Source organism: Salvelinus namaycush, chromosome 4 (genome assembly GCF_016432855.1).
Source record: "Salvelinus namaycush isolate Seneca chromosome 4, SaNama_1.0, whole genome shotgun sequence".
Lineage (NCBI taxonomy): Eukaryota > Metazoa > Chordata > Actinopteri > Salmoniformes > Salmonidae > Salvelinus > Salvelinus namaycush.
Window position 1 is genome coordinate 47,977,451 of NC_052310.1, and position 12,512 is coordinate 47,989,962.

The 12,512-nt window shown below is 40.4% G+C and overlaps 1 protein-coding gene and 1 long non-coding RNA gene across 2 annotated transcripts in view; both read left to right on the forward strand.

Annotated features, from left to right (window-relative positions):
- Positions 1-12,512, forward strand: part of LOC120046575 (glutamate receptor ionotropic, delta-1-like) — a 419,872-nt gene that overhangs the window by 199,979 nt on the left and 207,381 nt on the right. The gene's annotated exons all lie outside the window — the stretch shown is intronic.
- Positions 5,683-12,500, forward strand: LOC120046576. The gene is made up of 4 exons (XR_005476823.1): positions 5,683-5,833; positions 6,712-6,840; positions 7,036-7,082; positions 11,530-12,500. It is a non-coding gene; the product is annotated as an uncharacterized LOC120046576 (long non-coding RNA).

Consider the following 12,512-nt stretch of genomic DNA (forward strand, 5'->3'; position numbering starts at 1 on the left):
ATAGTTACTATGTTACCATGATGGCAGACACCCAACACAGTACTTGTAGTTGTGATCAATGGGAATCAATCTCAATCTAGGAAGAATGTTGTTACAGCACCTTTAAGTGTAATTACTATGTACTTTCATTGATATTAAATATTTTGCAGTGTATCAAAATGTGTTATTACAATGTCATTACAAAAAAATTGTATCATAACTACAATGTTTCTACACAGAAACAAGCAACTTAATGTAAAGTGAAACGCATTTTGATTTACTCATGTAATTAACATGTAGTTTTACTATGTCACGTGTTTTTGTGTTTTTTATTGTGGTAGGTCAAGTTTGGTAATACACTTTCTTGAGGGTTGATGCATAGCATGTTGATCGGACAGTGATATGTTTGGACGCAATGGAATCCATAGTCTCCCGTGTGATATAAAAACATTTTTAAGTGGAGTGACCCAAAAGACACTGATAGCAACAAAACATGCTTATAACCCTGTCAAAAGAATGAAACACAGTCATTTGAAAGACAACATTGACCCTTCTTATGTGACAAACAATGTCTGATCTTACAGCTTGGAATGGTCTTGACATTTCCTCTAGGGGGTGCATGCTAAGCGTGAAAATCTTACAGCTGATACACTAATCGGATGTCTTTGACGAGTTGAGAGAGTACTCCTTTCGAATTGTCTTTACCCAACCAGTATATCCACTCAATAAAAGGTTATGCCTCTTTAAACTTTTTTTGGTCTGATTGCACCTTAGCCTCCCAACCTGCCTCTTTATTGACTGCCACACTCTTTCAATGTTTTGTGTGTGTGACAAACTGTGTGAGGATCCACAAAGTTGTTTGTCTGGTGATTGTAAACCAGCATATTCAGAGTCCTGACAAAAGCTCTCCAGCAGTCACTCAGAATGGTGGAACCTCTTCGCACATGTCATCTGATGATAGGGATTAAGGTTGCCTGTGAACGGTTTTCCACCATTTTAAGAACTGGGCACCGTCTGTTGTTTAATCTCCATCATCCCAAACAACCAACCCTGTCTTCTTCACATTGGCCCCATCCTTCCACGATTGTACTGAAAGATAGGAATAAGTGAATATCGTTATTTTGTGACAGATAGTTGGCCAGTGGTTAGTCGCACCTTGAAATGGTGAGGGATCAGTAAATCCATTAGAACTGCCTCTCGAGTGGTGCAGTGGAATAAAGCACTGCATCGCTGTTGCTAGCTGTTCCACTAGAGATCCTGGTTTGAGTCCAGGCTCTGTTGCAGCCGGCTGCGACCGGGAAACCCATGGGGCAGTGCACAATTGGCCCAGCGTCGTCTGGGTTAGGGGTGGGTTTGGCCGGCAGGGATGTCCTTTTCCCATTGCGCTCTAGCGACTCCTGTGGCGGGCTGGGGACATGCACGCTGACATGGTCGCCAGGTGTAAGGTGTTTCCTCTGACACACATGGCTCTTGACCTTCGTCTCTCCCGAGTCTGTACGAGAGTTGCAGTGATGAGACAAGACTGTAACTACTAATTGGGGAGAAAAAAAGGGTAAAAGTAAAAATATATATAATCCATGAGAACTAGCATAATTTAACTTATGACACAAGGTCTGATGGGTGAAGTTGTATATTGCAATGTTGAATGACCTGAAACATGATATGTCCAAGAGAACTGAGAGATGTATTTATCAAATAATTCAGTATATGAAATGGGCAAGCCCTCTATTTGTTTCATCCATATCAGTATATTTACTGGGGAGTACTTTAAAATGGCAACTGATTACCATAAGTGAAATATATCAACAAATTATATCTCAGTCCCCAAGCCCAGATAATGAATGTTACTACATCAAAATGCATAATGCTATACTTTTCTCTTGTGCGAGGACTTGAGTGCCCCTGGCATCTATCACCACCAATCTCCGTAGAGAACTTGACCCAATTTAGAAACCCTTCCTCCCCTTGAACCTCCTCAGGGCTTTGTTGCAGACCTTCAATAATGAGAGGTAAGACAAATGTTAGTGATATGAGAATACTTGAGTGTCCCAGGGAAGTATGACCCTCAACTTCTATAGGAGGGGCACCGAAATCAAATCTTACTTAGGGTCCCTAATCATCTTGAGCTGACCCTGCTCCTGTCTTATGTGGAAATGCACTTTAATGGAAGTTGTCAGAAAATAACTGAGTTTGAGTTTGTCTGTTGTTGCTATTTGCACTGTAATGAAATGGAAACATTTTAATATTTGATCAAACATTCAGCCTATATCTGGTCAGCAAAACTGGCTTTTTTAAATTTAAACAAATTGAGTAATCAAAGTAATAATTGACAGATTGATTATCCGAATAGTTGTTAGTTGAAGCTCTAAAAACAGTATTCAAAACACATTTGTAACAGCTTTTACTCAATTTGCCTGAATAGTGTAGGCTCACAAGAATAATACATTAAGGCAGCAGCAGTGGCGCAAGCCTCTCCAGTCGCACCATGCTGCCCTTCTCGGCCTGCCACCACTACATTTCTGTGGGAAACACTGGTCGGGATGGTTGGCAAAGCAAGCTAAATGTTGAAAATCTTGGAGTGCCCCTTTACACTGTCCAGTAAATATTGCATGAAATATCCCAAAAGCCGGATTATTAAAAACACGCTTCTACATATTGTTTGTAAGTGAGCAAAAAGGTCCTCAGAGTGAACATAGGTAAACAAAACTTTTTCAGAGTCAAAATTGATAATAATTGGGTGTTGATCGACAACTGTAACAATGACAATGCACCTCTCACCTTTCTCATGCTTTTCGTCATTCTTGTCAGGGTCCTTGAGCTCCGTGCAATGCCATCCTCTATATATATATATATGTGTTTACATTTAACCTTTATTTAACTAGGCAAGTCAGTTAAGAACAAATTGTTATTTACAATGACGGCCTACCCCAGCCAAACCCGGATGACGCTGTGCCAATTGTGCACCGCCCTATGGCACTCCCAATCACAGCCGGATGTGATGCAGCCTGGATTCAAACCTGGGACTGCAGTGACACCTCTTGCACTGAGATGCAGTGCTTTAGACCACTGCGCCACTCGGGTAGCCGAATACGTAGTGTAACCCCTGTGCAATTCTGCAATATTGCAAAAAGAAAATAACAAATCAGATCAATAGTATATGACAATGGAAACCCCAATACTTTTTTTCATAAATGGAATCCACCATAGGCCCCAGACATTCAAACCCAGCTTTTGGTAACACAACCTTAACTTGTCCTTAAACCACATTCTCTTCAGCCTGGAGAGACCTACTCGCCATACCTTGTTCCATTTCTGTTCTAACCTATGCCACGGAACACTAACGAACATGTAATTACTTAGCAGAGAGCCCCACACTCACCAGTACCTTGTGTATGGTTGTTATGCTTAATTTTATTGGGGCTGAAAGAGCATGGATTTCTGGGGGTGACAGATATTAACAAACAAAGTGGTCAAAATTATGTATTTTCTAACCTTGGCAGGTCTACCACTAGCCCAACTATTTAATCATCAATGAAGCATCCCATCCCAGTGTAAAAACAAAACAAAAAAAGTGTCAGGGATTTTCTTAAACTCTTTTGGGTAATGTAGCACCTGATTGTGAACCACTTTCTAAAAATATAATTATCCCAAACTTTCTTAGTGTGTCATTCATTAACCCACTGATGAAGAAATGTTACCCATTTGTAAGTGGAACCCGAGAATGGCTAAAGATGAAATCCTTCCTGATGGAGCAGAGGGAGTCTGATGATGCCTCTTGTTTCGACAAATCCTGCAAGGAACACCCACATTTAACTCAGACACAGGTGCACGTTTTAGAGACTGACACTAAGTGATACTTGAAATGGAACATAGACTAAGTAATTATATTACATTCAATTCCATTCTATGATTATCAATTCACTGTTTCAGTAACAGTAGGAATGCATCCACATTGTTGGAATTAGGAGAACAAAAGCTTTCCAGATAGAGATGAAACATCTTGAGTGGTAGGCTGCAGGCCAAAGGTAGACCAGAATGGTGTGCGTTTCTAAGCTTTTCACTTGCTCTACACGGGCTGGCAGTCCTGAGTGTCCAGAATGGGAATGCAACTTGGACACAGAGGAGCGCGAGCCCTTGTAGAGACTGGAAATCTGGACTGAAAAATGAGATATACTGTAGGTCAATGTCAGCCCGGTTAGCTCAGCCCAGCAGTGTACACACCTAGAACCTATGAGACTATCTAACTAGGCTTACATACCAGCTCAAGATGAAAGTGAGTACTCCTAATTTCAAACTTTTACAAAGTGTTTTAGGCCAATCAATACCAGTTGTAATATTAATTTACTATATGTATCCATCTTTGCATGCATTCCGGATCATTATCTTCTTTGTATCCGTGAAAAACCGACGTGCAGGAAATTGTAGGAACTTTACTCAGCCCCCCCCCAACAACAACAACAAATCACGTTGAGCGAAATCGAGGACAAAACGCAGGGACAGTCAACGTTGACCAAGGAGAACCAAGGTAAATAAGTAGTAATATATTATTGTAGTTAAAATGTACTATTGAATTTGTCTTGTTAATCGGTGGATTTCATGTGACATATCAGTGCAAATGAGGCGCTTTTTGTGGGACCATCTTTTTCTCGTTCCCATCCTGTCGTTTTTAACATAGCTAGCTATCTAGGTAACGTTGGTTAAGGACTAAGTGACACAGCTGAACTGTTGCTGGTTTGCACAAACAGTAGCTTGATGGTTGTATTTTGCCAATTATATTATCTTCACTTGGTTTATTATCTTGCTAACAATGTAACAGGCGCAAAAGGTATGTTAATTGTTGCCAGTTTTCTAACTGTCAGCTAACTTTTTGATGTCTAGCTAACTAGGTAGCTAGCTAGTGGTAATTACATTATAATAGCATTAGCTAGGAGACTGGCTATAGCTTGGCCATGTAGCCATTTGTCATGTGTAGCCTGGCTAACATTATAGGTTGGCCATGTGTAGCCGAATAGAAGCCGACTCAAATAGTGCAAATCTAAATCAGATGTCCTTCATAAGCAAATGTAAAGCCTATATAGCAGCCTAGTTAGCTAGATAGCTAGCAACCTCAATTAATAAGCAAACTAAGGTTAATGTTACTAGCTAGGTTAGTCTATTGTCAGTGTGGTGCTAGCTAAGGTTAGCTTAGCCAAACTATTTGCTGGTAGTTAGTTAGACAAGCTGGCTGCTTTATTTTGCTCGCTAGTTGTATGCCATAGCTCTAGCCAGCTCATTAGAAGTTGTTACCAACATTGTAGTTACATAAGAAGTGATATACCAATTTTCACATAAGTAATAACCTAATACTACAAAAAGTATATACAATGTAGATATACAGTAACTGTTACAGCTCCTATGTGATAATATATATGTAATTACGCATGGGTTCCTACAGTAATACCTGATGTATTCATATAATTGGCCTTAGAAGTATTATGCAGTATTCCACTTGTAATAACCATAGCTAGAATGAATACCTGCAATTACATAAAATTACATTTTAGTACCTTTTTAGATGAGAGCTCGCTAGACCCTTAGTGATTCAGAAAACCATGTTTGTATGTTCCACACATTTATAATGGATTCCAATTAGATTGCATGACACATTTTTCAACAGTACTTTGGTTTATACTGGAAATGTGTTCTTTGTTCATCTATAGAATTTAATGTAAAAGGACTTACAAACAATGAGAGAAGATGGCCTCATCAGCAGAGGATGATGCCATAACCGAAGTGGTAGATGTTGAGATCCCTAAGCAAGCGGTACAGGAACCAACTGTGGTTGCTGTAGATGATGATATAGCTCCCATAGATGGTAAGTATTGCTTAATTCATCAAAATGTTTGGTTTCAGTAGAAACAACAATACAATTACTTTTCTTAGAAAGTTAAATATCTGACCTGACCAAAGCACCAGTCTCTGTTGGCTCTTTGATATTGTTTATGTGACTAGTCTGTAATATTGACACTGCAAAGTGCTTGCTAGTGGGTAGAACCTTTGTAAGTAAGCTTCAGTTCATATTTCAGTTCAGAAGTGCGACAAGAATGAATTGATCAGAGAGGGTGGTGGGAGCCTCGCCCCATGCAAATACCTATACCACTTTTACACCAAGAACAAGGGTTTAACCTGTATATTTGAAGCGGGTTTAGCCCGTGCCAGACCCATTCATACTTAACCTATGACACAGGTAATAAGCATGAAGGGCCGTTCATTGAAAATATAAAAAAGTGGGCTGTTGCGTTTAGACATGACTGATTACGGGTCAATGAACACAGGTCGACCCATACAGACCAATGGCTCACCCATGTATTGCATGTGTTATTAGATCGGCCCTAAATCCATCTTGATTTTTGTGTTTTGAATATTGTGGAGGAACGAATGGTTATCCGACCTGTTTGTGTGTATCACAGATCTGTGCATCAGCCAGGCTATAAACTATCTAAAAGGCAGGCCGGTCCACTGTCTAGTGGTTGGGAATCCCTGCTTTACCCAATCATCTCTTGGCTGACATTAGCGAGGATGTTTTCTTTGTTTCTCCCTTTAGGACAAGGGGGTCAGACTCTCTCCCAATGACAACCAAGTCCTGCCTCATCTGTTGTTCAGTGTGTTTGCATTGTCTAATGACATCGTTAAACAATTGTTCTGTAGAATATCTTATAACGTTGCAACGAATGCCCTTTGTTTGAATTATAGTGTCTGTATCAAGCCCCTCTGACCATACAACTGAAAATATGAAAATGTAGATGCTGAAGAGGAAAATCAAGATGGAGGCTTTGGAAGAGGAGAGGGACTTTCTCCGCAAAACTGTTAACCAGTTGTATGGTAAGATAATGTCAGAAGTCTGTTTCCATATCTGTCTGGGATTTTGTCAACATAATTGCTGTCAAGCCAACTCAATTTGTCATTAAAGAAGATAAGGAGGCTTATATCAAAGACTGTCGCTGATAATGTCTTTCACCAATCATCTGTTGGCTGACATTAGCCTGAATGTTCTCTTTATTTTTCCTTTAACTGTAGGGCAAGGAGGTCAGACTCCCTAGGACCAAGTCCTGCCTCTTCTGTGGGTACGTTTATTTGCCTTGTTTAATGGCATCTTTAAACTTTTGTTTTAGAGTAAGGGACCGAGAACTTTCACATACTGTACAATAAGAGTGATAGTAATTAAGATGATGATAATGATGATGATAGCTACAAGTTCGACTCTAGAGCTGTCTCTAAACCTTACTAGCTATTAAATTATTCCTCTGACCTTGTTTCCTCAGACAGGGTTTAAGAGGTCTTCCTAAGTGTATTGGTTTTGTTCACGCCAAATTAGGCAAATATGACTCTGTGTGTGCTACATGAACACAGCTAGTCATGAATGTGTCATTTCTCATCACAAAAGGGGTGGGTCCAGGTACGCAAACACATTTATTCATGATCCAATTTTGGCAGAAATGTGCTGCCTGTGTAGATTACTGCCTGATTGGCTTGGCTGCATTCATGCATAAAGGAAATTAGCTAATTTCACGGAGGTATTATAATAAGTGTGCTTGCAGAACGCAAGAACTCTCTTGTTATTCTGCATACTTAATATTATTATTCCTCTTCCGCCCACTTTCTGTGCTCCCTATCAACTTAATAAAACGTAAAAACTATTATCACCACTTAAACTCTATTCTGTCGAGCGTTACATTTCCAGCTATGACTTTTTTTCTTGATACTACTTATACTTTTTCTGTTGGACTTTTTAATACCCCAAAAGCTCACATACTCCTATTCAAACTCCTAAACATTCCAAACGGACCATTGTTAAGTCTGCTGAGTTCTATTTCTTGTCATTTAAAATTAGAACAGCTCCTGATTACGTTAAGGGCTGCTTAACTCACACTTTGATACCATTTGTAAAAGAGTTTTCCCCGACTAAAAAAATCTTGGTCGACTATAAGAGTCTTCTGTTCTTTCGACTAATTGATTGGTCGGAATTTTAAAACTTGTATTTTTCCATATATAGACACATCCTATGCATTTGAATAAAATCATCTATATTCAATGAGCTTGTCTGATGCTTTAAGCACTCTGTTTGATTAAATAATTAAGACGCACAAATGACTAGAGGGAATCCGACCAGCAATTGATTTGATTGTGCCGGGCTCAGAATTGCTACGCAATGTTTAAAAAAAAAAAGACAGCAAGTGACTGCGACTAGCACACGTTGTCTCTCTGCTGCAGCAACCACTCGAAAGGGGGGAATGTTTAGGCTACTGGATGCTCATGAGGTAAATGGAAAGTCAGATGTGTGGAATATATTTGACTAGTTGTGGAATATACTGGAGATCAAGAAAAATAAAGGAGCAAGTGCTGCGTGCATTTTGTGTGTGCCAAACAGGTGCTGTTAGATTACAATAAAGCAATTCTGACCAATTGGAACAATGTAAAAAAAAAAAAAAAAAAAAAAACACTAAATAAATAATAAGCGTAGCAGAGAGTCTGTTGTAAGGTTTTTTGTTGTTGTTAAGCCTTTATTACAGCAAAGACTAAACAGTCGCGTTCATTCGTGAATGCAATTTCCGAAATGGAACAGTTTATTTATTGTTTAATTATTCAAGGCTCGCTTTATTTTAAAACTAAAATGCTTGATTGCATTTCAAATCATGAATGGCTCGTATGCTTTGTGATGACATGAACAAATGAATGATTGATTGATACAGTAGCCTACAGTATATGAGTATTGAAGTATACACCTAAGTAAGTTACGGTATTAAGACCATAGAGGATGCGCTCTTAGGCATATAGCTGGTGGTTATACAAGGCTGCTATACTTAGCCTACTAATGATAATGACATTACTTTTTATTATAATGATGGTTGTAATAGTAATAATAACAATTAGAAGGAGATCAAGAAAAAGGAGCGTTATTATTATTATTATTATAAATATTATTTTTCTGACAATTTGGAACAATGTAAACAACACTAAATATATTGTAAATAATACCAGGGAAGTTGAAAGCCTTTATTACAGCAAAGCAAAGATTAAAAACAGCCGCATTTTTAAAATTGTTTGTTATGTCGTTGCATAAGGCATGGTGCTCACAGAATCAGTATGGTATTAAATAGACACTCAAACAGGCAACAGAAGCAGGATCTGTCTTATTTCTATAGATACTGTATATGTGGAGGATTTATAAAGCCAGGCACATTTAACTGTTAGGCTATTGATTATAGACCTAATTAAGTTGGCGTTTCCTCCTCACTTTTCGTAGACAATAATGCAAGAGCTGTTTTCTCGTCTCCTAACTATGCTGCTGCCTCCGCGGCATTATTCTCAACACCAATATGCTGGTTAATTTTGCTATTAAGCACATAGCAACATGGTCTTGGAAAAGGTACCAATTCAACAGCGGACTAATGTGTTTAAGAACCGTGGACAGCGACCACTAGCCAACGCATTTGTTATAGCGCATTTGTTATAAAATAATGTATTTTTATTAGTGTTGCACCATTGTTCTTATGTAGTTTAACTGTATACAATATAAGTAGCATGTCTTTGAGTGATGGACTGCGCCATCCCCATGGCCTCCACAATGGATTAGTCTACTCAGACAGGCGTGAATCAGACGTGTGTCTTGTACACCATGATATATACACTGCTCAAAAAAATAAAGGGAACACTTAAACAACACAATGTAACTCCAAGTCAATCACACTTCTGTGAAATCAAACTGTCCACTTAGGAAGCAACACTGATTGACAATAAATTTCACATGCTGTTGTGCAAATGGAATAGACAAAAGGTGGAAATTATAGGCAATTAGCAAGACACCCCCAAAAAAGGAGTGATTCTGCAGGTGGTGACCACAGACCACTTCTCAGTTCCTATGCTTCCTGGCTGATGTTTTGGTCACTTTTGAATGCTGGCAGTGCTCTCACTCTAGTGGTAGCATGAGACGGAGTCTACAACCCACACAAGTGGCTCAGGTAGTGCAGTTCATCCAGGATGGCACATCAATGCGAGCTGTGGCAAAAAGGTTTGCTGTGTCTGTCAGCGTAGTGTCCAGAGCATGGAGGCGCTACCAGGAGACAGGCCAGTACATCAGGAGACGTGGAGGAGGCCGTAGGAGGGCAACAACCCAGCAGCAGGACCGCTACCTCCGCCTTTGTGCAAGGAGGTGCACTTCCAGAGCCCTGCAAAATGACCTCCAGCAGGCCACAAATGTGCATGTGTCAGCATATGGTCTCACAAGGGGTCTGAGGATCTCATCTCGGTACCTAATGGCAGTCAGGCTACCTCTGGCGAGCACATGGAGGGCTGTGCGGCCCCACAAAGAAATGCCACCCCACACCATGACTGACCCATCGCCAAACCGGTCATGCTGGAGGATGTTGCAGGCAGCAGAACATTCTCCACGGCGTCTCCAGACTCTGTCACGTCTGTCACGTGCTCATGTGCTCAGTGTGAACCTGCTTTCATCTGTGAAGAGCACAGGGTACCAGTGGCGAATTTGCCAATCTTGGTGTTCTCTGGCAAATGCCAAACGTCCTGCACGGTGTTGGGCTGTAAGCACAACCCCCACCTGTGGACGTCGGGCCCTCATACCACCCTCATGGAGTCTGTTTCTGACCGTTTGAGCAGACACATGCACATTTGTGGCCTGCTGGAGGTCATTTTGCAGGGCGCTGGCAGTGCACCTCCTTGCACAAAGGCGGAGGTAGCGGTCCTGCTGCTGGGTTGTTACCCTCCTACGGCCTCCTCCACATCTCCTGATGTACTGGCCTGTCTCCTGGTAGCGCCTCCATGCTCTGGACACTACGCTGACAGACACAGCAAACCTTTTTGCCACAGCTCGCATTGATGTGCCATCCTGGATGAACTGCACTACCTGAGCCACTTGTGTGGGTTGTAGACTCCGTCTCATGCTACCACTAGAGTGAGAGCACCGCCAGCATTCAAAAGTGACCAAAACATCAGCCAGGAAGCATAGGAACTGAGAAGTGGTCTGTGGTCACCACCTGCAGAATCACTCCTTTTTTGGGGGTGTCTTGCTAATTGCCTATAATTTCCACCTTTTGTCTATTCCATTTGCACAACAGCATGTGAAATTTATTGTCAATCAGTGTTGCTTCCTAAGTGGACAGTTTGATTTCACAGAAGTGTGATTGACTTGGAGTTACATTGTGTTGTTTAAGTGTTCCCTTTATTTTTTTGAGCAGTGTATTTGGAAAATTTGGAAGGCACACACACCTGTCTTTATAAGGTCCCACAGTTGACAGTGCATGTCAGAGCAAAAACCAAGCCATGAGGTCGAAGGAATTGTCCGTATAGCTCTGAGACAGGATTGTGTCGAAGCACAGATCTGGGGAAGGGTACCAAACAATTCTGCAGCATTGAAGGTCCCCAAGAACACATTGGCCTCCATCATTCCTAAATGGATGAAGTTTGGATATAGTTTTTTGGTTTAGAATAAATGCTATTGTGTTCTGATTTCAGCAAGCACATTAATAAATGTCTTTATGTTTTCCATGTTGGCAGCCACACCTACAAAAAGAAGGGAAGCATGTCCGCTGCTTTCCACAGCGTGGGAGTGGATCGCAACACTGTGGTGATGAGTGCCCCTCTGGTAGAGATCATGCTTGTGGTGCCGGAGTTCCTTCATTCACAGGCAGTGTTTGACAGCTCTAAAGAGAGGCTCAACCAATATGCAAGGAGGATCACCAAAAATGTAACAGCAGAGGTGAGCTATGCTATAAAATAGAATGAGGCGTAATGAACTGCTCCCTATTACTTATAAGTTCAAATAAACACTGATTATGCACACTCATTCACACACCCACACGTGCCCGCACACATACACACACCGGGTAGAGATAATGTAAGAGTAAGATAGTGTGTCCCTGCTCTAAAACAATCATAAAGATGTTAGTCTGTTTTCTGAGATGTGGTGCAAGGAACTGCTCCATATCCCCTATAAACTTGATTTTGCACACATTTATGTTTAAATGTTAAGGATACAGCATGTTCTGGCTGTAAATTCGAAACAAAATAAACAAAATATTGTGAGTGGTTGACACTTGCTCCAGATGTACAGTGAAGAGAGCCATCTGTACATGTTCCACAAAGATAATCACAAAATTAAATCAAATTCTAAAATCCAAAAGGAGCGAATGATTTTAGAATGGCGGAGCGCCGTTCCTGAATGCATATAGTGGAAACACTGCAAAATACATCTACATGCCAACCCCTAACTATAGAATTCCCAAGTACTGTACTGGGTATCTGCCATAGTTGTAACATAGTAACTACATAGTGATTACATGAGTAATTCACAATGTGCTTCACTTTACATTAAATTGCTTGTTCCTGAGCAGAAACATTGTAGTTACGATACTTTTCTTTATAACTTTGTAATAAGTTACATGTTGATATCCTGTGAAATATGTAATTGCATTGAAAGTAAATTGTAATTACACTTTTAGGTGCTGTAACAACATTTATTCTACATTGAAGTGTATTTT